Genomic DNA, 16,643 nt, shown 5'->3' with positions numbered 1-16,643 from the left:
AATTCACGAAAAATTTTGCAGTGGAATCATCCAATTTGATCAATTGAAAAAATCACAATATTGGTAGTTTGAATGGTGTATGCAATATCAATAGCTCTAATGACTTCTGTCTCTTTTGTTTTTAATTTTGTTTTGCTAGACAAACAAAATGTAATTGAACAATTGCAGTGAGTTAATTAATTATAAAAGAGGTATCTAAACAGTTTAAATTTTTTTCTTTTTGGTGACATAAATTTTCATGGCAAGTAAGACTCAATTTGTTGCATGTATAGATGTGTTTGTGCTATGCCATTATTTTTTTCAATGTTATTTGAGTAAACTTTTATTAGTGTTTTGATAAAGTTTTTCAATATGAAATGAGACGTAGAATCATCCAGGTTTAATAGAAGTATAATTTTTAAATATGACCTCTTTGCATTCTTTTGTGTGTTAATGATGGAGAGTATGTGATCCACTACATTTAATTAATTTTTTTCTGCCAGTAGGTAAGAAAAGCACGCTGTTTGGTAGTCTTGCTTATGGTTAAGTGTGTAATTTAATAATACATTGATTTGCAAGATTGTCATGTCATGGATGTAAAACTTTTCAGGAGATGCAAAAAGAGATACTTGAATTATGAATTCCATTTTAATAACAAAAAAGGCAAAATAAATAAACAATTATTGCGCAATTATCTAGTTCGGTTCATCTTTTCTTAGCCAACTATATGCTCCCAAACAAACATTCTGGTAAAGAAAATTATGCATGAATTAAGACACAGAAACACATCAGAAGGCCAAAAGGAAGCTAAATTATGTTATCGATGTTATACACGTATTAGGTTGAATTCCATCTCCCTTTGATTTCATATTATTAAACACTATAAAGATTATTAGAAGAAATTCTTATCTTATTATCCTATATAAAAATGAGTTGTAGTCAAAGGGTGTTTGAATTTCAACCGTATGGATAAGAGTTTTTTGGGAATGTTGTATAGTTTTTTTAAAATTTTTTGTACAACTGAGGGCAGCATATATTTAAATATATTTATCGAAATGTCATCATTTTGGTACATTTAAAGTTTTGATTTATGGAGACATCTGGGTATTTTTTTGGAATATGAAATTATTTTGTAACTGTTTTTCAACGAGTACAGCTCATATAAATTTCTGTGTTGGTATAATTACTGAAATGGTGCTATGACACATTTAATTGAAGTGTAGCTTTTGTTGTACAATAAACATAAAGACATATTAACAGGTTATGCAATTAACACGTTGCTATAACTAGCCATTGGAGGATATTTCTTTATCTGAAACAACTTATGTCTGGTCTTGGGTGATTTTCAACTGACATCTGTAGAGGTCTTTTGGAAATGGTAAAATTGTAAAACAATGATAAAGGAAAGTGTGCAAGTGTGTGTTGCAATTAAAATATACTATTATTAGATTTGTCATATTTGATGATTATTTCTTTTTAAAATATATTATTATTTGTCCAATGAAAAACTCTCTCTAACCACAGGTACCAAACACCCGCGCCATGCACGAGCACTCGCCCTAGTCAGTCTTTGATGAAAAGCACCAATGACGGTTCTAAACGTGTTTAGTAGAAAGTCTTCGTGGAAACTAAATAGAAAACCATCAACTAAATGTTTGGTGGAAAATGAGACAAATCGACGAGACGACTTGAAGTCTTCATGGAAAACTGTAAAACATTACTCCCTCCGTCCCACTTTGATAGTCATGTTTCTTTTTTCACACAGTTTAAGAAAAAATAATTAACTTTGTTGGAAAAGTAAATTTAGATTGCTATTTTCCTAAAATACCCTCACATTAAATAGAGTACAACTTTATGGGAACTTAAATTGATGGTAAAAAAAAAATCAACTCTCATTAAATGGGGTAGGTTTATAGTAACAACAACTTACATTGAATAAGGGCATTTTAGGAAAATTAAAATACAACTATATTCTTCAATTGAAAAGTGGACTATAATTTAGGACAGACGAAAAAGGAAAACAAGACTATCAAAGTGAGACAGAGGAAGTATGACAGAATTGTTAGGCATGGTTCCAAATATTTGTTGGATAAAGTGACGAATCGGCGAGATGACTTGGAAGTCTTCATGGAAACCTGTAACATGAACCCAGAATTGTTAAGCACGGTTCTAAATGTTGCTGGAAAAGGTCGCAAATCGACGAAACGACTTGAAGCCTTCGTTGAAGTCTGTAACATTATGACAGAAATGTTGGCATCGATCACTTAGTCAATGATTACTTAGTCAATGATTAGGTGGATATTGATTATTCGAAGCACCAGTCAGCAAAACATTGATTATTTTACAATCAAATTAATATGTTTTGCTAAGGAAATGATCTTGAGATTATTCTTCATTAAAGGGGAGGAAAACAGATAATAAATCTGCCTAGTAATTATATAAGATCCAGGTTTTACTGTGATTTTAACAGCCTTTCAAATAAATGTACAGTTAAAGAAACAATATACTAAAATAATGCTATTCTTTTTCTATATTAAAGGTAGGTAATTCCATATGTTAGCTACAAAATCCTGTAACAAACTTTTCCTTAAATCCTTTAATGTGTGCAGTCTTTTTTCTTTCATGAACATGTTAGTCTACTTGCTTAATTCTTATTTTAGATTTTAATCTTCGATTTATTTTGTGGAAGAATATTATTCATTGTGTAACTCATATTTGTCAAATTTAATTGTATCAACTACTTTGATTAGACATCAATTCATAACCCTACCAAGTATGTTAAAACTAAACAATCAAAAGAACGGAATTTCATTTTTAGAGGTCATATGTTAGAAATTTTTAGACATCAAACTGCAGGTCCTATCAATTAAGGTAGAATATAACTTACAACTGCCCATCTCCTACCCCTTTCTTAAGGTCATTAATAGAGGTTTTCAATTGAATAACCCCAATATCAGGGTTAAAAATTCAATACTTCACATATTCAACTGATAATACGTGAAACAGTGAGTTTGACATAAACAACAACCTCAATACATTTCTAAGACATTGAAAATGACATAGAGCAGACTGACCATTACCAAGACTAACATTGAGTATGACAGTACGTGCGTTACACGTCGTAGGTACCATGATTTGTGATACTTATTCATGTAATCATTCTCTTGAGATCAATTAAAAGAAAATTTAATTGATTAAAAGTGTTGTACTGATATCAATCTTCTTTTTCGATATATCATGTAATGTACTTTGTAGTTTTTTTTAACAAAACTTAATTAATTGTATGTCTTGGAGAGAATCTGAGGGAAAAAAGCAATATACGAGTAATTTCAAAAATAAAAGAAAATGAATTTACTGAAGAAGGAAAAAAAGGAAAAACTTTTTATTGAATGCCAATGGATATGCCTGTCGAGTCTCTTATTGTTTGATAAAAGAATTTAATAGCCCATTCAATAACTTAACTATATTTGATCACTAGATTTGATTACCAATGGTCTATATCGAAAAACTTTGCTCATGTCTGGCGACATTTTAAGTGTGGACATGGAAAGCAAATTAAAAAACCATGCTCCTTTTGTCCTCTGATTAATTCAATAACAAAGTTCAAAGATATTAAGGTACAATTTAAAGAGCCATAATGGTTTCTTTTTCTTCTATGACCCATGTTGCAAAACTTTCTTCCCTATTTTCTATGTGAAATTACTCTACTTTTTATTTATATTTGTCAAAATATATATTTTCTTCCTGTTCATAAATCTCAAAGTATGCTTTTATAAATGGCTATCTAAATATACTATGAGAAAATAGTATCCTAATTTTTTGTTAGTAATTTCCCTCTAATTCCTATGAAGAAGAAAAACCTTTTTCCAATCAATTCTCCACCCAAAAAGAAGTATATATTTCATTTATTTCCAATCAATTCTACACCAAAAAGCAGTATATATATATATATATATATTTCTATCATTTTCATATATCACGCCACCTAACCCAATTATTGGATACAATTGATCATAAACAAGAGTCGTAGACATTTTTTACTTGTATATCGGCTTATGGAATGTGCACATTTACTTATAAAGCTGAATATTTTTTTGTGAATACGGATGCTAACAAACTGGGTTTAATTTCTTGGTATAGTTGTTGCAGAAAACTTAGAAAACTTGATTGTTGATAGAATTTGCTACCATGTTTAATTTCCTTAACTAAAGAATATTGACTCATTTAAGAATCATTACAAAATTCACTATGGATTATTAGGGAATTCAGAGGTTGTTAGTTGGAGCTGAGTGGTCCTTTTTTCTTTAAATTTTTTTCCTAAATTATTCTTTTGCCATGATCTTTATTATTACTAAATAATTACTATTGTTTTGTGTTAATGGCTAGTAGCCAATGTTGTGGACTAGAATAATAACATTTATATTTCATGCTTATAATTTGATAAAGTACTTCTTCAACGATGGACCAATGTATATGAATGGGTTCAGTAATAGTTAATCTGAAATTAGATTGAAACATGATTTATAATGTTTTTTAAGCTAAAATTTCCGAGTGTAGAGAGAGTGTACATACGTACATACACAGAGGGACCTCTACACGTATCCATGCATTTGACGAATGTAGTGACGCAAGGCTGAATTCAAAGTTGTAATTTGTCACTTCCATGTGGCATTCATTTATTCTAGAACAAGACCCATTCATAGATCAGATTTTTGGACTGGAAAATGAATCAATCGCTTAACTGATGATTACTTTTGCTTAACTTGACATAATTCATACTAGTTCATATAACTAAAGCTCTTTTTCTTATTACTTTGAAATCAATATCATATAACTAAACCACCCGTTTGATGGATGAGTTTTGCACCCTTTAATGGGAGTGAGAGGGTAGCGATTATCATTAATGGTGTTTGGTACATCACTTTGGACTCTTTCATTACCTACTTTTGGGTCTTCCGTTACCCAAAATTCATTGCCAACTCGATTGGGCACTTTCACTTCCGTTATCCATCAATCATCAAAAAAAAAACAAACCAAAAATCAGGAAAGCAAGAGAACAATAGCTGCCTCCACCTTCTCTCATCTTTCCTCCAACTCTCCTACCTCCTCACTTCCCCCTTTTTGTTTGAACCCAATTTCTCTCCTCTCTTTTTTCTCCCTCTTTATCCCATGGAATTTTTCCTCCTTTTCTCTCTCACAAAAAAAGTCTTGGTGTGATGAGAATTTTTTTTACTTTCAGTAAGAATTTTGAAGTCAAAATTTGTTGAAAAAAAACAAATGGTTCAATGCAATGCTGGGATTATGGTGGAGGCGATGAGAGATGGTTGTGCTGTGGTGGCAGTGGCAAAGGGATAAAGAGAACCACCAAAACCCAAAACAAAAAAAAAAAAAAAAGAGGAAGAAAAAAAAGGAAAGCAAACATGGGAGTGTTAGGGTGGTTATCTAAATTTAACCATTGGTGAAAACCATCACCTTTAAACCCAAAATCTATATGGCGATTATTAAGAAATAAATTAACTATAAAATAGCGGAAGCGTACCTGAATCCATATTGATAAATTTGACACTTGAATCCCTAGAGATTTTGGGGTGGCCTTCCAGGTCAACGGGTATTCACCGATCCTTTGAGAGAGGTTTTTAGTTTCTCTCTGGTATCTTTCCTGACGATGGGATATCAGGGAAGAGCTATTTTGTGGTATTAGGAAATACGACAACTAAAACAATACCTGTGACTTGGGGACCATAACCCTATTTATAGGTAACATTCCTGTTACCCTTTGGAATCCTATTTCAACCCATCATTGAAATAGGAACCCTTAAATCTCTACACATTAAAGACCCACACCCTATTAGATACATTAAGCCCAAACTATATTTGATCACTTTAATTGGGCTTAATCTTAATTGACAGTTTGCAACACATAATTATTCACATATAAATCCAATGTTGGATTAAGGATCCAACAATCTCCCACTTGGATTATAGGTGTAACCTCATAATTATGTTTTGCAATTAACCGTATGAGCTCAACTTTACTGTCATTATCACAATGTATCTATAACCAATCCGGTCCATCAATTACACCAATATAGGATCAAAACGGCCTTTGTTACAATTTCATAACTCGACCCATCAATGGTCACATACACTGATATAATTGAATGACATGAATCATGATGTGGATGTGTAGCATAAAAATTTCATGTAATGTGATCAAAACATGCCTATTTTCAATTGGCCCACCTTAAATTTTCATGAGATCAAACCATACCAAAGTCAGAGTACAAATAAATCCAAACTTTATTTATGCATAAAATATCCTTAGATCATTAATAACCGAAACGTATCATAAGAGCATTTAAAATATCAAACTCCCACTAAAACTGTACATCATTTATTAATTTGACACCCATACGAGCAGTATGTTCATGAAATATTTTGGGTGACAATCCCTTAGTAAGCAGATTCGCAACCATGGAGTTTCCCGATATGCTCTATCGATAATTGTCCACTCTGTACTCTTTCTTTAACAGACAGGAACTTGATATCTATATGTTTAGATTTCGTCGAGCTCCTGTTGTTATTGGGATATAGAACTGCTGACTTGTTGTCACAAAATAATTTGAGTGGTCTTTCAATACTATCCACTACAAGTAATCCTGTGACAAAATTTCGCAACAAAATTCCATGGTTGGATGCCTCATAACAAACTATAAACTCTGCAGCCATAGTGGAAGATGCTATGAGGGACTGTTTAGCACTCTTCCAGGATATGGCACCTCCAGCCAACAAGTAGACATAGTCTGACGTTGACTTCATAGTATCTTTGCATCCAGTATAATCGGAATCAGTATACCCAATGATCTCTAACTCATCTGACTTCCGATACATGAGCATGTAATCCTTTGTTTTTTATAGATATCGTAAGACCCGTTTGGTTGCTTTCCAATGATCTAATCCAGAATTACTCAAATATCTACCCAACATTCCAGTAATGTACGCAATATCCGGACGCGTACATACTTGAGCATACATTAGACTCCCTACTGCTGACGCATAAGGAATCTTTTGCATCTCTTTTTCCTCAAAAACATTCTTGGGACACTGCTCAAGACTAAATTTGTCTCCTTTAGTCACAGGAGTGTCACCTGATTTACAATTTTGCATGCCATATCTTTTGAAAACCTTTTCGATATAGCCCTTTTGTGATAGTTCTAAAATACCCTGAGATCGATCTCGATGTATTTGTATACCTAGCACAAAAGATACATCACAAAGATCTTTCATCTCAAAATTCTTAGGCAGAAATTTCTTGGTTTCATGCAATAGACCAATATCGTTGTTGGCAAGCAAAATATCATCAACATACAATATCAGAAAAATATACTTGCTCCCACAGAACTTATGGTATATACAATCATCCACTAAATTCATCTCGAAACCAAATGAGATGATCATTTGATGAAATTTGAAATACCATTGTCGATACGCTTGTTTGAGCCCATAGATGAATTTTTTAAGTTTGCAATCCATATTCTTTGGATCTCCTGATACAAAGTTTTCTGGTTGTACCATATAAATCGTCTCATCAATGTTACCATTGAGAAACGCTGCCTTTGCATCCATCTGATGTAACTCAAGATCGAAATGCGCCACTAGTGCCATGATAATTCTAAAAGAGTTCTTTGAAGAGATCGGAGAGAAGGTTTCTTTATAGTCGACACCTTCTTTTTGTGTAAATCTCTTGGCGACAAGACGAGATTTGTATCTTTCCACATTGCCTTTCGAATCCCTCTTGATTTTAAATTTCCATTTACAACCAATGGGTTTCGTACCTTCTGGCAATGGGACAAGATCCTAAACATCATTGTCCTTCATGGATTTAATCTCCTCATTCATGGCATTGATCCACTTTTGAAAATTTGAACTTTCCATGACTTGACGGAAGTTGATTGGATCATTTTCCATCAATCCAATGTCATTCTCATGGTTTTGGAGAAAAATAATGTAATCATCCGGCACTGCACTTCTCCTTTCTCTAGTGAATCTTCTTAATGGCACTGGTTCTTGGAGAGGAAGAGTTTGTTCTTCTATAACAGTTTATTTTCGACATTGTTTTGATTTGTTATGTCATGATCTTGTTCAAAAATAGGATCCTAAACAAGATCAATGACACCTATGGGAATATTAATATATTCCTCTTTAAAGACAATGTCCCTTACTGTATTTTCTCCCTTAAACTCGACATCCTCAAAGAACCGAGCATTTTCTGTCTCAAAAATTGATTTGACTGTGGGATCATAAAACTTGTAACCTCTGGATCTTTCAGAGTATCCAATAAAATAACAACTAATCGTTCTTGAGTCCAGTTTCTTTTCATTTGGCCTGTCAGGCCTTGCCTCAACTGGACACCCCCAAACATGCATATGCTTTAAACTGGGCTTTTTTCCTGTCCAAAACTCATAAGGGGTTTTGATGGTTGTTTTAGTTGGAACTCTATTAAGAATATATGTTGCAGTCTTAAGTGTTTCACCCCAGAGTGACTCTAGTAAGGTAGAATAACATATCATACTCCTTACCATATCTTTAAGTGTTCTATTTCATCTTTCAGCCACACCATTCATAGTGGGTGAACCAGGCATAGTGTATTGTGGGACGATACCGCACTCCTCTGGGTATTTAGCAAATGGTCCTGAACGTTGTTCACCTGAACCGTCATATCTACCATAATACTCACCACTACGGTCAGATCTGACGCTTTTGATTCTTTTGTTGAGTTGATTCTCAACTTCAGCCTTAACATTTTTGAACACGTCCAGTGACTGTGATTTTTCTGAAATGAGATATATGTAGCCATATCTTGAAAAATCGTCTATGAACGTTATAAAATATTGTTGACCATTCCAAGTTGATGTAGGAAATAGTCCACAAATATCTGTATGTATAAATTCTAAGATGTCTGAGGACCTATTAGCTTCAAATCTCCTTTTATTAGTTTGTTTCCCCTTTATACAGTTAATACAATCATTAAAATCTATAAAATTCAAGGGGTCGAGAATTTCATTTGACACAAGTCTTTCCATTCTGCGTTTGGAGATATGTCCCAATCTCTTGTGCCATAATGCGGCTGAATTCTCATTGATTAATTTTCTCTTTATTCCTCTAATACTCAAATGCAGAGATTCATTAAATGAAACAATCGTATCAATTAAATATAGATTATCGTAATGCATTAAAGAACCAGAACCAACCAATTTTGAATCATGAAACAATTCAAAATTTTCATTTCCAAATGAACAAAAATAACCAAATTTGTCCAAAGCAGAAATAAAAATTAAATTCCGTCTAAAAGACGGTACAACAAATGTCTCATAGAGATCCAAATAAAATTTGATTTTTAACAATAATCTAAAAACTCCAATTGTCTCAACTTGAATGTTTTACCATCGCCCACGTAGATATATCTTTCATTATCATTAGGCTTTCGGCAATTCAGGCAACCCTGCATAGACACACTGATGTGAGTTGTTGCACCAGAATCTAACCACCATGTGTGTCTAGGTACCGAAGTTAAATTAACTTCAGAACAAATCAAATTAAGAAGCATACCTTTCTTAGCACGCCAAACGTGATAGTTGGTGCAATGCTTCTTTTGATGCCCTTCAACTCCACAGAAGAAACAACTATTCTTTCCCTAATCATTTGATTTCTTTTGTTATTTCTTTTGTGGCGCTGTACCTGCAGCTCCTTTTTCTTTCTTTCTCTTAAGTCCCTTACTTTTATTATTAGTGGTTGACACCAGATAGGCACTTTCTGTCTGCTCTTGCTTCAACCTTTTCTCTTCCTCTACACAGTGTGAGATGAGTTCATTTAGAGACCAAGTCTCCTTTTGACAGTTATAACTCACCTTAAACTGGCTAAACTGTGTAGGAAGAGATATTAAAATCAAATGCACTAGTAACTCTTTAGAGAGTTTCAACTTAAGTGCATTTAATTTCGAAACAAGATGAGACATCTCCATGATGTGTACTCTCTGATATTGTCTTTACCACTATATTTCATTGAAACTAGGCCTGTCAAGAGCGTACTAATTTCAGTCTTTTCGTTCTTGACAAACCTTTTTTCAATGTCCTGAAGGAACTCTTTAACGGTTACAGTCGTTTCTGACATTGTACCCCTGAATGCTTCTGGAACGGCCTTTTTAATGATCATCAGACACAAGCGATTTGATCTCTCCCACATCTCATTATTTCTCTTTTCATCAGAGGTACTCTGATCTGTAAGAGGTGGGGGAGAATCAATCCTTAACGCAAGGTCAAGATTCATTACTCCAAGTACTATCAAGAGATTTTCTTTCCAAGATTTGAAGTTTATGCCAATCAACATAGGAATATTATTGATGTTGGAAGTGATATTTGCAAGATCATTCGCAACTGAACAGAAAACATAATATAATTAAAATATGCTCACATAAATCAAAATAATAATAAATTTAAATAAAGGTAATCCTATCTCAAGATATCGATATTCCATTAATATTTTGTCTTTGGACAAAAATACTAATTTCTAAGTGATATCTTGGTGCAGTAATAAATACTGATAATAATAACATGTCGAAAAATAAATTTTCCTTTGGGCCAATTTATAAATCACATGTAAAATCCAAATAATTATCACGTATTTATTACCACAAGTGCACATGTAATTTTATTAAATATGGACCTTCCTTTGGGCCGATCAATATTCATAAAATTACAAGTACTCAACTAGTTATATTCTAAAATAAATTAATTTTCATAATAGATGTCACTTTGGTGGCATATTATTTCAATTAATTTATTCCAAAAAATATATAATCATACCAATATTCAAATTTAAAATTATACAAATTAAACAAATTTTGATCAAAGTCAACTTTAGTTAACTCTGATCAAACCAATCAATTGGATCAAACTTATTGGATTAAAGGTCCACATCCATAATTTGACCTAATTTATTATTCAAGCCCAAAATTTTTTTTAAGTCCATAAATACTTTATAAAACTATATGGACTTTGTAGGGTTTAAATATCTTATTAGTTTTATTAGGGTTCACTTAAATTAAAGAAACCCTAATTTTGTCAACATAAATATATATGTATATCCTCTTATATACTAAAACAAGTCAAAAGGAAAATACAAATCACGGCACAATCAATGCAAGAAATTGTGTACCCGAAACTTAAACCATAGATCACCATGTTAATAATTTATTTGAGAAACTCTTGGCTATTTAAGAGCGCAGAAACAGTTACTGGATTGCATCATACTTCGACAGCTTAATCATTAACAGTGGAGGAAAAGACAAACCACTTCCCGAAGCCAGAAAACAAGAGGATTGCGGGTCCCACGTAAATCATCACTTGATTTACCAATTTGTGAACATTAGATTGAAAGCCGTGTGTGAAGACTTATGTAATCAAAAGCATTGAGTTATTTGACCGAAGACGAAAAGTCCATTGTTAAAAAAAAAAGAGACCAGAACCGAGTCAAAAAGGAAAAACTTTATGCAACAACAACTCCATTGTTAATTGCTTATGGGGCTCATCATCTATAATACATATTATGCTTTAAGGAATAAAAAAAGTACTCTTGCCGTTTGGTCTCTTAACCTTATGCTTTTACAATTTATGGAACCTGGAGCTTTGGTCAACCGAAAATAACATACAAACAATCGACTGGCAATCGAAAATTTAAACACATAACAATCATGTATTTAATCGCATCAGAGTCCGCAACCAGTAGTTATGAAAACATAATCAATAGTAATAAAACTATGAAATACTAACACAAGATTATTTCCTAATAATCAACCATAAGGGCTCTGATACCACTTGTTAGGGTGGTTGTCTAAATTTAACCATTGGTGAAAACCATCACCTTTAAACCCAAAATCTATATGGCGATTATTAAAAAATAAATTAACTATAAAATAGCGGAAACGTACCTGAATCCATATTGATAAATTTGACACTTGAATCCCTAGAGATTTTGGAGTGCCCTTCCAAGTCAACAGGTATTCACCGATCCTTTGAGAGAGGCCTTTAGTTTCCTCTCTGGTATCTTTCCTAACGATGGGATATCAGGGAAGAGCTATTTTGTGGTATTAGGAAATACGACAACTAAAACGATACCTGTGACCTGGGGACCATAACCCTATTTATAGGTAACATTCCTGTTACCTTTTGGAATCCTATTTCAACCCATCATAGAAATAGGAACCCTTAAGTCTCTACACATTAAAGGCCCACACCCTATTAGATACATTAAACCCAAACTATATTTGATCACTTTAATTGGGTTTAATCTTAATTGACAGTTTGCAACACATAATTATTCACATATAAATCCAATGTTGGATTAAGGATCTAATAGGGAGATCTGTCAGCAACATGCAAGAAATCAAGGGAAAGGAAGCAGAATTAAAAAAAAAATGGTGGAAGGAGGAGCCGGGGGGTGACGGTAGGAGCTGCTGGAGATGAAAAGAAAGGAGCAAAGAAAAGATAACAATTTTCCTTTTTCTTTTTTACTAAGAAAAGTCATTGTCATTATGGTGACTACCAAACACAAGATTTCATCAAAAGGAATCTTGACGAATTCATCATCATTGAGAACCAACAAGAGACCCCCTCTCTCTTGTAGGGGACCTTCTCTCTCTAAAAAGAGAGCTTTTCTTTCCATTGTGGAAGATCTGAAAAGTTACTGAGTAGCAATAAAGAATTAAAAGACTCAACCTTTTTCACTTTCAGACAAATCTCTCATCACTTCCACTTTGATGTAGAAGGTTCTGTGTCGGATTCCTATTTTAGCAAGTAGGAGGGAAGTGTCACTATTCTGAGGAGCAGTTTGTACTTGACACCCATAATACTACATCATGGGGTTCCATTAAAGCTGCTGCAAAGGGAGGTTCCAGATCTAAGGGAGAAGACGATGCAGCAATGGTGTGGGTTTTCACTGGCAGGTCAGCTCACGGACATTGTCTCTTCTTACCTTGTTTGGTAATGTAGGTGCATTAGAGGTAGGTTCATCTTGTTTTGGTCTGTCGTTGTCTTTTCTGTGTCTTACCTTGAGAATAACAGATTTGTTTAATCTCCCAGTTTGGGGTTATCGGGTTTCTGTTCAGTTTCGTGTGTGTGTCAGAATTTTACCATCTCTACCTCCTTTCAAGCCCAATGGCTGAGGAGATAGCGGATATTCTGAAAGGTTTCACCCTCTCCAGTAAAGAAATGCAGGTTACTGAGGTTGGAACAGAGGAGTTAACACTAGGTATAAAGGAATGTCAAGGCAGCTTGCTAGGGAAGATTGTGGGAGAGAAGATAGCCAACTATACAGGAGTCAAGAACTTTGTTACTGCTGCATGGGGATACCCCAAAGATATGATTGTTGCGGAGTTAGGACCGAACCTGTTTCAATTCTTTTTGCCTAAGGAGGGTGATAGGGATAGAATAGTTAAGGGAGGTCCTTGGATTTTGGATAACCAGTTATTAGTGATGAATAAATGGTATGAGGGGATAGAAGATGATGTTAAAGCCTTTAATACTGCATCATTATGGGTGCAAGTCTGGAATCTTCCTGTCCATTGCATTTCTAAGGAAGTTGGTAAGAAGATAGGCTCTGTTTTTCATCTGGTTAGGGATGTCATTATACCCCAAACAGGAGGAAAAGAGGGTAGGCACCTCAAGTTAGCTGTTCAGGTCGACATAGATCAACCCCTGTTAAGAGGCACCTCTATTAAGGTGGCTGGTGTGACTAAATGGGTTCAATTTAAGTATGAGAGATGCCCGAATTTTTGCTATAGGTGTGGAAGAATAGGACATAGTGAGAGATCTTGCGGGATGGCAGGAGGGGTGATTGAAGGGAAAAAGGATAACGAATATGGGAGTTGGATGAGGGTGGGAAATGGGAACGCGAAAATGGGGCCACAGAAAAACCAAACAGGGGTTTTTGTTAATACTCCAAGTCAGCACTGGAGATACCAGCAGGGAGAATGGGTAGAGATCGAGAGGGGGGAGAGTCTTCCCAATATACAGGGGGTGGAGAGCAATAAAGGACTGGCAGAGGAGAGTAACAGGAATAGGGGACAGGAGTTGGTAGTAGGTCAGAGAGAGGCGTCGAGAGTTACACCCGCTCATACCTTACCATTCCCTAGCCAGATAGGAGGAGTGAGGGTAGAGGTCCCTATGTCCACTTCAGAAGGGGGGTTAACAAAGAATGAAGAAGAGCTGGCGGGGAAGGAAAAGGTTGGACAACCGCTCATGGAAGTGGATAGAGAACGAGATACTATTTTGAGGGAGCAGCAGATGCATTTCGAGGTGCAAGCTGACACTAAGGAGGCAAAAAATGAGCCTATGGTCATGCAAGTAGATGATGTGAGCATCACTAAGCAGCAAGAGGTTGTTAGGAAGCATATTAGAAGGGCTCAGAGACCTCTGAGAGCTCCTAGTAAACGTAAACATGCTTTAAAAGGGATCAGTATTAATCTGGGGAATCTGAAAAACCTTGGGAAGAGAAAAATTAATGAATTGGAAGTGGATTTGGATATTGATAAGGGTGAATACCTGCAAAAGAAAAAGAGTAAGCTCGACATAGTTGGAGGTTCAGAGGATTTAGGGGCAGAGGGTGAAGGGTCCTTCCCTATAAGGACCCCAGGGGGTAAATGAGGGTCCAGGTGTGGAATTGCCAAGGAGTGGGGAGCCCCTTGACAGTTCCCCAGTTGAGAGAGGTTAATAACCTCTTCTCTCCAAGTTTAGTGTTTTTAAGTGAGACCAAAAATAGGACTAGATATTTAGAAAAAGTGAAAAACATTTTAAGATTTGAAGAAATGGTGGTAGTTGAGGCTATGCATAAGGCAGGAGGTATGGCTCTTTTCTGGAAAGATGAGTTGAAAATTCTTGAGGTCCTTATGACTTCCTTTACCATTGAAGCTCACGTGGAGGATATGGAAGCTAATACTGATTGGTGGTTTATAGGAATTTACGCGAGCTGTGATCATCAGATTAGAAAAGAACAATGGAAAGTCTTAGCTAATCGGAAAAGATTGTGGGGAGATAGATGGATGATAGCTGGGGATTTTAATGATTTAGTCTCCAATGACGAAAAGTGGGGAGGGATTCGTAGAGAGGAGAAATCCTTTCATGACTTCAGAGATTTTATTAATGGAAATTATTTGCTGGATATTGGATTTATTGGTCATCCGTGGACTTGGTGCAACAATTGGGAGGAAGAGGGAGAAGTCAAACAAAGGTTGGATAGAGGTCTTTGCACCTACCCCTGGTTTCAGGTGTTTGATAAGGTCAATTGCAGGCATATTGATTCTTATGCCTCGGATCATAGCATCCTGATGTTCGACACAATGATGAGCTCGAGCAGAAGGAAACACAGGTTCTTTTTCGATAAAAGATGGTTAAAACGAGAGGACATTGGGGAGGTAATCAGGATTGCTTGGGAACAGCAGGTGGAGGGGTCAAGGATGTATCAAGTGGCTACAAAGATTAAGAACTGCCGTGTAGCTCTCCTAAAATGGAAGAACAACTTCCAAGCTAACTCTAGGGACAAGATTGAGCTTATTAAAAAGCAGCTATGCGACTTGAAAGAAGTTAGAGGGAACTCTAGAAATATTAGTATGGCTGCCCTTAAGAAAGAGTTAAGTAAGGCTTACAAGGAAGAAGAGAAGCACTGGCAACAGAAATCAAGGATACAATGGCTCAAGGAAGGAGACAAAAATACAAAGTTTTTTCATGCATCTGTACAGGGAAGGAGAAGGAGAAACAGCTTGCATAAACTCCAGAGAGAGGATGGAACGTGGACAGAGAGTGAGGAGGAGTTGAGTACTGAAATAGCAGGTTACTATAGGATTTTGCTGGACAGTAATGAGGGAGGGGACTTAAATGAGGTTTTGCATGGTATTCCCCATACCATCACTGATGAATTGAATAGAAACCTGTTAAAACCAGTGTTGGAAGAAGAAATAAAATCTGTAATTTTCTCTATGAATCCAGAAAAAGCCCCTGGGATTGATGGTATGTCGCCACTTTTTTTCCAAAAATTCTGAACAACCATCAAACAACAAGTGATAAAGGCTATTCAGACGTTTTTTCATACTGGCCACCTCCTAAAGAGTGTTAATCATACTATCATCACTCTAATTCCCAAAGTGCAGATTCCTACATCTCTAAAGCAATTCAGACCCATAAGTCTTTGCACTACCTTATATAAGGTGATAGCTAAAATCTTAGCAAATAGGCTCAAAAGTGTCTTGCATTGTTGCATTTGTAAAAATCAATCTGCCTTCATTCCTGGTAGGCAGATTCTTGATAATATTATGGTCTCTCATGAGTACATGCATTATTTAAAAAACAAGAAACAAGGTAAGGATGGGTTTATGGCAGTGAAGCTTGACATGTCCAAGGCGTACGATCGAGTTGAATGGAGTTTCTTGGAGGCAATAATGGAAAAAATGGGCTTCGACTGTAAATGGAGGAACTGGGTTATGGAGTGTGTGAAGTCTGTGTCGTACTCGTTTAATATAAACGGGGAGGTTAAAGAGTTTGTAATTCCAAAAAGAGGAATTAGACAAGGGGACCCTCTATCCCCTTATCTATTCCTTCTGTGCTCTGAGGGACTAT

The sequence above is a fragment of the Coffea arabica genome, chromosome 1e (genome assembly GCF_036785885.1).
Source record: "Coffea arabica cultivar ET-39 chromosome 1e, Coffea Arabica ET-39 HiFi, whole genome shotgun sequence".
NCBI classification, from domain to species: Eukaryota; Viridiplantae; Streptophyta; class Magnoliopsida; order Gentianales; family Rubiaceae; genus Coffea; species Coffea arabica.
Note: the sequence above shows the minus strand (reverse complement) of the source record.